Genomic DNA, 9,931 nt, shown 5'->3' on the forward strand with positions numbered 1-9,931 from the left:
TTGGCTGTCTCTATCCTGGCGCGAAACACTAGCGAGATGGTTTATGGTCTGATATAAAGCAAGGGCTATGTCATCTGTGGGAGAATGTACCGTGGTTGCACTGACAAGAAGAAAACAATGAGTAACACGTAAATCTTCCTTTTTGCACCATGACAAACCTAATTCCCGAAGCTCTGCTGAACAGTCAGGCATTTTGTATTTACGATTGAATTAACACAAAACAAGATTTCAATATCAAAAAAAAACTTGCATGCTGCGGCACGTTTGAATTTGACAATGCAATGCACAAATTATGCAACACACAAATCAGTTGTTGACTCTCAGAATGAAATCACTAAAAATTAACCTGTTTAAACACCAGCTATGAAGAACACTAAAATATATTTAATAATTCAACTTGCACGAGCAGATGTTTTTTAGTTTCAGGCCTCTACTTTTCGAGTAGGTCCTGGCAAGGTCGCCAATTATGTAACACACACACGAACTGACTCAGCGCAAAAGAATTTAACTTTTAAACAACCACTTTTAATGCTCTTCACAGCTCTTTCTACGTCAAGATATTAAACAAACTTTAACTTTTAGCAAAAATTGCAAACTGCAATAAAACTCTAACAGCTGTATACTAACTATTGGCCAATAGTAATAAACAATCTCAAAACACTAGGATCCTAGATTTATCAGTTCACGAGTTCACTTCCGCGATTAATATCCGATTTATCAGTTCACGAGTTCAATTCCGCGATTAATATCAAGGATACAGGCACTGTGATTCCTCCTCCACTCGACACCTTGCAGCTACATGTACAGATGTAGGTACGCAGTAGGTCAAATAGTTCAGAAGTCCCGGGGAAACTTGTTGCAGCTAGGTAGTACGTCTAGACCCAGTCCAGCAGTCCACGCATTCCACAGTCCAGCAGACAGCGAGTCCAGATGTGGAAGGTCCGCAGTTTCATTCGTCACCAAGTACCAACACTCCAACAGTTTAGAGTTTATTCAACTTGAGAAGCTGATTATTCATAGAGAAGATCTAAGATTGTAGATCTGAGATCTGAGAGCAAAATATCCACAAAAATGCAATCACTATTTGCTGGACATTAATATGCTTTATAAACCTTTAAAAACAAGCCATATAATTATTTGCAGTATCCCCCAGATTTAACCAAAACGATCATCCATAAGCACATGTGAAAAACATGAGGCTTGAAAACTCTTTAGGAAATGATTTATAATAAAACCAACTCTTACCTGAGAGCCAACAACTGCCAATAAATCTTTACTGGTTTGCAGGAACACAAAACCTGCTAACAGGAGGTTATTATTTCTCCCTCAACTATTATATTTCAAAAACAAAACGATGAGCAAACTTTTACATGACATGCATAACAACAAACATGTCTGCCATAAAACACTCTCACATGGCCTGGACATCTCCAGTCAATTGAGGGCGCTTTCACCTGTTCCAGCCTTGAGGGCGCTATCACCTTTTGAGCTCTGGGCTACAGAAGTATTGGGATCAACGTTACAACCCCTATAATTCCCACCCTGGGTTTGTAGCCAGCCGTTGTCTGCTACAGATATTTTCATAAAGATGTGCCACTAGTAATGTTTGACCTAGTTCCACCTATGGAACGTTTTTGAGCGTGAAACCAAACTTTCTGCTTCCTCGTTCACACACTCTTGGTCTGCCGAGACATAGAACAAGGAGCAATTATTCAAACAGCTTTACTTCACGTACTGATCTTTTTGGTTGGACCTAAACTCCTTGCTGGCTGGTGCGTGTTTCCCTCCATCCTACAATCTAGACTGTCCTAAGATATTATCAATTCAAGTTCCTACCTTCAGCTCCCCTACCCTAAGTTCTTTCCACTTAAAATATTATTTGTTTGTTCTTGTGCTCCATACGGCTTGTAACCTTTAACTCCTTGGGACGAACTTGCATGACAAAAAAAGAGGTAGGCTATCCGAAAACTATACACGAAGGCTATTCACTGTTCTCTGTTAACAAATGGCTGGCAGCCCCCCCCCCCCCACCAAAAAAAAAATAAAAAAAATAAAAAAATCAATCAAGTTTAAAGGCTATCGGTGACCTTTGACTTTCACAAGAAGTCAGGTTTCAACATCTGCGCTGTTGCTTTCTGAACTTTTGCCATAAAGCAGCAGGATTCCTTGTGGGCAAACATTCTTTAGTACCTTTTTTTTTAAAGGGGAGAACACGTAAGGAAAATAAATTGTATCCATAATAATATTTTGCTTAATTTTGTACACGCCATGGCGCATTCTAAACTACCTGTGTGAGCTTTTATCAAATGGTGCTGGTCGCCGCGTTGTGAAAACGGCGTTGATGTTTTTCAAAAGCCACATGGTTCAAACCTACACCAAAATAAAACTTATGATGCAACAAATCAGCTGTAAATGTAACTCAATTTATTTATTTTGTCACTTAACTACCAATTTTGTAGGGCCGGCCACTTCATGCGCTGAAGGAAGAAATTCAAAAGAGGGCGCTATCAGAAGAAGTTTGTATCATTTAGGCCCTTTTTCGAATCCACGGCTTCGGATTCGGCTTCGCGGTCTCCGGCTTCGGGCTCCGTTCTCTTGTCTAGTGCCCTGAGCATGTACGCGAAGCACGCGCACTATTTGACAAAACAACCGCGGGGCCAAGCTATAGCCTGAGCCGAGTCAAAAGCCAAAGCCGTGGTTGTGAAAAGGGCCATTAGAAATCGCCTTATGGGGAGATTGGCTAGCCTGAACGTCTGACGTCATTCTTTGAGGCTCGTGAATAACGCCGGGAGACCGGCCTCAAAAATTGCAAAACTGGCGTGTAGTTTGACCTCGGACCTCGGTCATTTCAAATACAGATACACAGTCAAATTCCATTGCGGACTTGAGAGCAGTGACTATTTGGGCATCTATGTCACTGCACGTGCATTGTATCCAATCGGGAATCACTTGATCTAGCGGCAGCGACCTGTCTTTACCTTGCGGATAAAGACAGGGGCCCAGTCGTAGGGTGCGTTCGATTAGCTTCCCCGGGTCGACCCCGGTGTGTGGCGTTTTCTTTTTCCAGGACGAACGTGTGCAGATAATTACCCACGTTCGTCCTGGGATAAAAAACCGCCACACACCGGGGTCGACCCAGGGAAGCTAAACGAACGCACCCTTTATAAGGCGAACTGTGGGTGCGTTCGTTTAGCTTCCCTGGGTCATCCCCGGTCTGCCCCGGTGCGTTCGAATAGCTTTTGACGTCGTTCCAGGGGCCCACCCAGGTCAGCCCCCAGTGCCCTGCTTGTGGAGTGGGTCACTTGGGGGCTGGCCCCAGGTAACCGACGTCACCACGGGGTAGACCCAGGGAGCTAACGAACGCACCCTGTGTACACACTTTGTTCTGATAGGCGGCGCCCTCTTTTGAACCATCCTCCTTACAGTCCATGTTAATTTCCCATTGGGGACAGACTTTCTCCTAATGATTTATTTCCTCGACATGTTTACAGTTTTTCAGACATAAATGTTTGGAAGGTTGGTTCTGGTGCGAGTCAGTTTGTGGCGGTTATTGTTTGGTTTTTTTTTTTTCTCTCTCTTTTTATATTGTTCATTTGTCTCACCACGTTAAGTTCCCTTTTGTTGGTTGTGCAGTGTGACTTGTTTTGTGTTTGGGCTTTTGTGGACTTTAGGATTTTTAGCTTGGCCCTTTGGAAAAATGGTATGATTCAGTGTCTGTCAACAAGCTTGGCGGCAATTTATTTTGTAAAGGAGTGACAATTAACGTTGGGATGGCCCTCCTGATGTTCTAACTGTTCCCAATTGAAGTTGAGGAATCAGGTTGCTGAAACTATCTTTCCTGTTGTTGTTGATACAAAATTAATCTGGCAGATCGCCGTTGACTATTAAATCGCCCTTGAAAGGGAAAGCCCCAATGGGACCGGTTCAATCTAATCATAGGCCGTGCCAGCATTCACAGCTCGAAAGTTGGCTGATTTTACTCGACCCTCGTGCAAGCTGGTATAAAGACCAGTCTTCTCACTTCGTGTATCTCAACAAATGCAGAAAATAGCAAACCTCAAACTCGAGCTCAATGGTCGTCGAAATTGCGAGATAATAATGACCGAAAGAAAAAAAACACCCTTGTCACAACCAGTTGTGTGCTTTCAGATACTTGATTTCGAGACTTCAACATCTCTGATGTCTCGAAATCAAATTCGTGGAAAATTACTTCTTTCTCAAAAACTACGTTATACTTCAGAGGAAGCCGTTTCTCACAATGTTTTATACTTTCAACAGCTCTCATTACTCGTTACCAAGTAAGGTTTTACATTAATAATTCTTTTGAGTAATTACCAATAGTGTCAAGTGCCTTTTATACTTTGTTTGGAGTTAAGTTGAGACTAAAAATAAAAAACACCGGGAGTTTATAATAAAGTATGATTTCTTCACCAGGCGTTTTATTATAAACTGGTCAGATGATTTCCAGTCCGGTATTAAAGCAACGTCATTAGATTATATTATACTTTTTCTTTTTTTACCGAGGTGAAAACATGGGTTTTTCCCTTTTACTATAATAATTCTACCGGGATCACCATCCGCAGGCCGGTATGGCACCAGCCCCTTCATTCTGATGATAGCAGTCACCGGCTATAATAAGCACAGTCGAAACCGGACCCCTATATACAATGAAAAATCAATGGCTTGTCGGGACCAGTGGGTGCGTTCGTTTTGCTTCCCTGTGTCATCCCCGGTCTGCCCCGGTGCGTTCGAATAGCTTTTGACGTCATTCCAGGGGCTTACCCAGGTCAGCCCCCCCAGTGCCCTGCTTGTGGAGTGGGTCACTTGGGGGCTGGCCCCAGGTAAACGACGTCACTACGAGAGCGGTGAATGGTCGTTCGTTTAGCTCTTGTCATGGGCTCACCCGAGTGAGCACCGCGGGGTAGAAATGCACCCAATATAAATGGGCATTCTTCTAGTTCTAGCTATGCCGGAGCTTACATAGTACAATGCATTTTAAAAGTCCTTGGTGGAGATTTGGGTCTTTAAACCGAACCCTTGTTTACAGACGGCTTATACAACGAAGTCAAGGACAATGCTCACAGTTACAGAAGAAAAACAAAGACGATAATACTGTCTGAACTTTTTGTTTGCAGAACTCGATGTATTTGGGTTAAAATCAAAATGAATACTGTCTGCACATTGCTGAATGAAGGACTGTTTCACTGTTGGCTATCAATCAACTATTTAACAAACACCTAAATACTACACAAACATGGGTGAACTTTATAGGTGTTAAGCTGTGCAGTAACAAAAGATGAAAACGCTTTTCAAAATGTCAGACTGTAAAATTGCAGACTTTCGTCAAACTTGCCTGAACTCTTTCGGCTCAAGCAACGTGGAAGAACGGGTATCATGTAAACGCTTGAGGGTAGCTCTAACTGCTGAAGTATTATAGACCTTTTCGCAAAATACAATTGCGCAAGCACTAAAACTGCTGTGCACCCTACTATGATCATAGACTTTATACTTACTTATGGCACATTCTTCCTCCATGCTTATGGTGCGCTTTTGCCCGAAAGCCCTCTTTATAAGTGACGGTGGCCATGAAAATAGGGTTGCTAAATGAGGTGCATGCTGGTCTTGCTAGCGATCAATTTACGGTCTTCCGGAAAAATATGAATACTGGTTAAAGGCAGTGAACACTATTGGTAATTACTCAAAGTAAATATCATCATAAAACCTTTCTTGATTACGAGTAATGGGGAGAGGTTGACAATATAACAGCTCCCTCTGAAGTGACGTAGTTTTCCACGAATTTGACTTCAAGACCTCAAGTTTAGAATTTGAGGTCTCGAAATCAAGCATCAGAAAGCACACAATTTCGTGTGACAAGGGTGTTTTTTTTCTTCAATATTATCTCGCGACTTCAACGACCGATTGAGCTCAAATTTTCACAGGTTTGTTATTTTATGCACATGTTGAGATACACAAACTGTGAAGACTAGTCTTTGACAATTACCAATAATGTCCATTGTCTTTAACAGCTGGTCTTTAAGCTGTGCGTGTACATAAAAAGGGAGATGAGAACTAATCTAGAAGTGTAGCAAAGTGCACCACCAACCATGTAGAGATGAAAACATAAACAATTCTAGAAAAGGCTACTTGCAGGAGATCGAACTGCACATTATTTCGTCTGACCTTTGAACTCTTTAATGGTGAAATATTATCCCATACGGGTTTGAGAAAATTATATAATAAATCATGATTGCAGTGATTGAAGGGACACGTTGCCTTCTGGAGCGGACGAGTTGGTCTATAAAAAGAGTTTGAAAAAGTATGTGTATGACATGCGTTATGGTTGGAAAGATGTTTTCAAAGTAGAACACAATGCTCCACACATGCTCCACACAAATATTTTACGTCGTGGACTGACACGACACGCCGAAGTGGACTCAAGTTTTTGACTCCACAAAATGGCCGACCGTGTTAGTTCTTTCTAACCATTATGTGCATTTCATATCAAACGGTTACAAACGCTTTTTCATTGATCAACTCGACCGATCCAAGGCTGTACGCCTTAGGATGCATATGTCTTCCCAGAGCTGCCATGTTAAAGGAATACGTTGCCTTGGATCGGTCGAGTTGGTCTTTGAAAAGCGTTTGAAACCGTTTGTTGTGTAGTGCATTATGGTTAGATAGATAATTTAAAAGTAGAATATAATGATCCGCAAAAACATATGCCTCGGAATTTCACGGTTTTCCTTTTACGTCGCGAAGAAACAGGGTCGGCCATTTATGGGGTTAAAAAATTTGACTCCCGTAATGGCCGACTGTTTTAGTCGACGATTTAACAGAAAAAAAACACGAAATTTCGAGAGATATTTTTTTGTGTAGATCATTGTATTATACTTTTAAAACATCTTTCTAACTATATTCATTTTATAACAAACGGTTACAGACGCTATTTATAGACCAACTCGTCCGATCCAGGCAACGTGTTCTTTTACGGATATTGGACAAAGCTCACATGTGGGATAACTTTCGCCGGGGAAGTTTGGGGTTTACCCCGCCCCCCCCCAAAAAAAAAAAAAAAAAATCGGAACAGGGGTGTGAAGTGTATTTTTGTTTCAAAACGTGAATGGCGCAAAATGTTAACTTGCCGATATAATTTGTCCAAGGCGAATAGTCAGTAACTAACCGGTGGTGATAAAGTCACCGCCACCGCAAGTATAAAGACACTAGCTGGACACATTGGTAATAATATTGTCAAAAACTAGTCTTCACAGTATACTCACCATATACATATATGCATAAATGTAGAGACACGGTATATACATAAATGTAGAGACACGGTAAGGAGAGCCGGTCCTCTAATTAATAAAGGACGAGCATTCGCCAAAATACAATCAATAATAACAATAAATGAACAATGACAGTTAAGTAAAATATATCAAATAAACTTCTCCTGTACAGGTTTTAATGGTAACCCATAGCAAACAACACAAAAAGTTATAACACTACAGTATACAAATTACATAACATTACACAGTGCACAGTGTAAGTTCACAAAAAGGTCAGCACACACAGTACAGAGGCTAACTGACGCACGTGTGTGACAGTGCTGCCTGGCATACACACTACACATGGTTTTACAAATAAAACGATCCAAATAGAGAGCTACAAAATCACAATAATTTGGGCATTAATGAGGGTAAAAAAACAAAATAAAACTCACAAAATATCTCTACAACTCTAATGATCCCATATAAATAGGTTTTTGGAGCATGGCCAGAGCCATACTCCCTATACAAATAGAGAGAATCACAGACCAAATACATTAGTTGCTCTTCCAAGTCGAAGCTATAGAAAAAGAGAGTGAATGTCATGTGACATCCCCAAAAGTAAACTTTATTCAAGTCAAACAATGAGGGCGCACTTGGCGGATCCCTACAGGTTCCCTACTTTATAACCACGCGACCCGAGTGGTTTAAACAAAACAAACACAAGTGCGACCTAAAATTATTGAGGAAAATACAATTTATACAGATAACCCATAATCATCTGAAAACAAATGATACACAAGATCCATCATGAAAAGATGGATTCTAAATCCTTTATACGTCAGAAAAATATATTATAGCCAAAAATATCCACTGAAAGTTCACTAAGACCAGGTTGTCTAATAGAAACTGACACAAGCCATACAATCTTAACCCAATCTCAAATAACAAAGTTGATGCAAATGTAATACATTGAGGTCAACCAGAGTGGAACAGACATAACACACCTAGGGAACTTTCTCCACACACTAAGATAAGACAACATAAACCAGATGGTGATTCAAGACAACACAAAACTCTACACCACCCTTTTTACGAGCACATAGGACTGCACGAAAGATCATGGAGTATATTAACATTAATCAAACCTTACTTTATATAGGCGATTATACTCTAAACATGAACAATTGGATTTAAAAAGGCAGGCAAAACTTACTTCTGGCAACAACAAGTGAGTAGGCAGCCACAACAAGTGAGTAGGCAATTTAGCACAAAAACAATGCTTTCCTGAAAATGGTCCCATAAATGTCAGTAAAATGCTAAATGCATGGTGGAAGACGGTCAGTTAAACAAATCTCACTCAAAAGGGTAATACAAAAATATCCTATCGACCAGTGAGTACAAAAACTACAAAATTGCTGACACAACAAATATTATTCCACTTAGCAACTACACCAAAAGTAGGAAAATTAAATTCCCATTGATCACAACAAATTCTTAGGGTACACATCTGGAAATGCACTAAAATTGTGGAGAATAAAAAGTATATGCCACAAATTACTCCATGAGACAGTATTTCAAAGTATCTCAGCCTTAAAATCAAAACCATAATCCTCAAAAAGTCAGTAGAGAAAATAAATAATCATGGGAACATCTTGTCCCTTAAAATATAACTACATGGCAAAATCAAATTCACTACACCATGAAAAGTACATCACAAACATGTGAATACAAGAACTATTTTTAGCTCAACTCTTTAATACAATATGAACCTAGCAAAAATGGTCGGACTATTCTAAAAGGTATGCCTATGAGGTGGATCTTGCGACCCGTGTCAGGTATCACAACACAGGTGGTGTTGTGATACAAGCTACCCTCAATGTGCAGGTAATAGCCAACACATTGTATATATAAATGGTGGAAAAGTTTCACCTTTAAACACAAATTACAATAAGCCTAAACAACTCATAGAGGCGGACGTACATCCTAACCTGTCTCCTATAGTGTACAGGCGATCCTCTGCTATTTACACAAAAGTTAATACAGCAAAGTGTGCATGTTATCTCATCATAATTCTATAGAAAAACTTAAGTTATAGCATTTGGCCACTGACCCAACATGAAAAACACTGTGGGCCTACCGATGGTCACCGTTACTACTGCCAACATAAGTACATGAAAATAAATTACAATCCCTGAATACAAGGGAGACTTCCCTACTTTTTCATTGGCTTTGCCATCTGGCAAACAAAATGAGTGGCTACCAACAATACTGAGGCCCTGGGAAACTGCACAGTGGCTATCATTTAAAACATACACTGAAGGAGAAACAAAAACTCCTCCTGCCACCTCTTCATTACAAAAAATAGCAGTTCCAATAACAATTGGCTCACAAACTAGTGGCTCAGCCTCCACAAAAATAGTATCAACCACCTTAACTGAATGGGAAAAAGTAACAGGGTCAGGTGACTGTAACTTATCACTGTCTACAACAGGCTTTTTGACAAGCTTTAAAATGGCAGATGTATTATCTAGTATGGCATGAATGCTATCCTCAGCACGTTTACATAAAATATGACTGACATAATAATCATCTTCATCTTCATCCAATACACAATCTTTTAAGGCACTGGTTAAGTTTCTAGCTATCTCACTATTCGACTTTAATAT

The 9,931-nt window shown here is 40.3% G+C and overlaps 1 long non-coding RNA gene across 1 annotated transcript; it reads right to left on the reverse strand.

The window, feature by feature from the left end:
• Positions 1-503: 503 nt before the first annotated feature.
• LOC117304966 lies at positions 504-1,490 on the reverse strand. The gene is made up of 2 exons (XR_004520636.1): positions 1,246-1,490; positions 504-1,048 (listed from the first exon to the last, which is right to left on the reverse strand). It is a non-coding gene; the product is annotated as an uncharacterized LOC117304966 (long non-coding RNA).
• Between the last annotated feature and the right edge of the window lie 8,441 nt (positions 1,491-9,931).

Source organism: Asterias rubens, chromosome 22 (assembly GCF_902459465.1).
Source record: "Asterias rubens chromosome 22, eAstRub1.3, whole genome shotgun sequence".
NCBI lineage: Eukaryota > Metazoa > Echinodermata > Asteroidea > Forcipulatida > Asteriidae > Asterias > Asterias rubens.